At 48.1% G+C, this 939-nt stretch overlaps 1 pseudogene; it reads left to right on the forward strand.

Annotated features, from left to right (window-relative positions):
* The first annotated feature begins 503 nt into the window (after positions 1 to 503).
* LOC102831737 lies at positions 504 to 934 on the forward strand (annotated as a pseudogene).
* The last annotated feature ends 5 nt before the right edge of the window (positions 935 to 939 follow it).

Here is a 939-nt window from a genome sequence, read left to right on the forward strand (position 1 = left end):
TTGTTAAATGCCATCAAGTTAGTTCTGTCTCAAAGTAACCCTGTGTATAGGGTTTCTGAGGAGCAGCTGGTGAATTTGAGCCACCGACTTTCAGTTCAATCCAACCTTGCGGTCCAGTGCTTATATTACAGCGCCACACCACACCATCCTTAATCCCATCACCACCCTGATCTAATTTATGAGAGATTCCCAAGGGTGTGCCTGCAGCATCTTTGATCTTACAAGAGCTAAAAGGACAGACTTGAGCAGAGTAGTCGGGACCCACTACCACCAAGAAAGAAGGGCCAGAAAACTCACCTAGCAATCCCATGATCGGTCTCTTGCTCAACAGTGTTTGGAAGGAACAGATCCAGGGACTCCCCACCTCCAGCCTAGGACCACGTCTACTCTCCTCTTCAGGCACAATCACTTCTCCAGGACCATCTTCTAGGCTGTTCCCTGTTACTAGGACCAACCCAACACCGTTATTTTGTGTGAGGTTAGTTCCAAATCTTCGACCAACCATGCACTCTCACATCTTTCAGAATTATTCTACTGAAGCAGTGGCTGGTGACAACCATCTGGTCAACCTGCATCTGCAGGCCTCTTGCACTTACCTCTCTCTGGGCTTCTATTTTGATCACAACGATGTGGCCTTGGGGGGAGTGGTTCACTTCTTCCACGAACTGGCAAAGGAGAAAGTCAAGGGTGCCAAGCATCTCTTGATATGGCAAGAAAAAACAGAGTGCATGGGTGGTCATGCTGTCTTCCAGGACATGCAGAAGCCATCCAAGATGAGTGAGAAGAACCCTGGATGCCGTGGAAACCGCAATGGTCCTGAAAAAGAACCTGAACCAGTCCCTCATAGATCTGCATGCCATGGGTGCTATCCACACAGACCTCTACACCTCTGGGGATTTCTGGAAAACCATTTGGGATAAAAATTATCAAGAAGATGGG

Source organism: Chrysochloris asiatica, unplaced genomic scaffold (genome assembly GCF_000296735.1).
Source record: "Chrysochloris asiatica unplaced genomic scaffold, ChrAsi1.0 scaffold01072, whole genome shotgun sequence".
Classification (NCBI taxonomy): Eukaryota; Metazoa; Chordata; class Mammalia; order Afrosoricida; family Chrysochloridae; genus Chrysochloris; species Chrysochloris asiatica.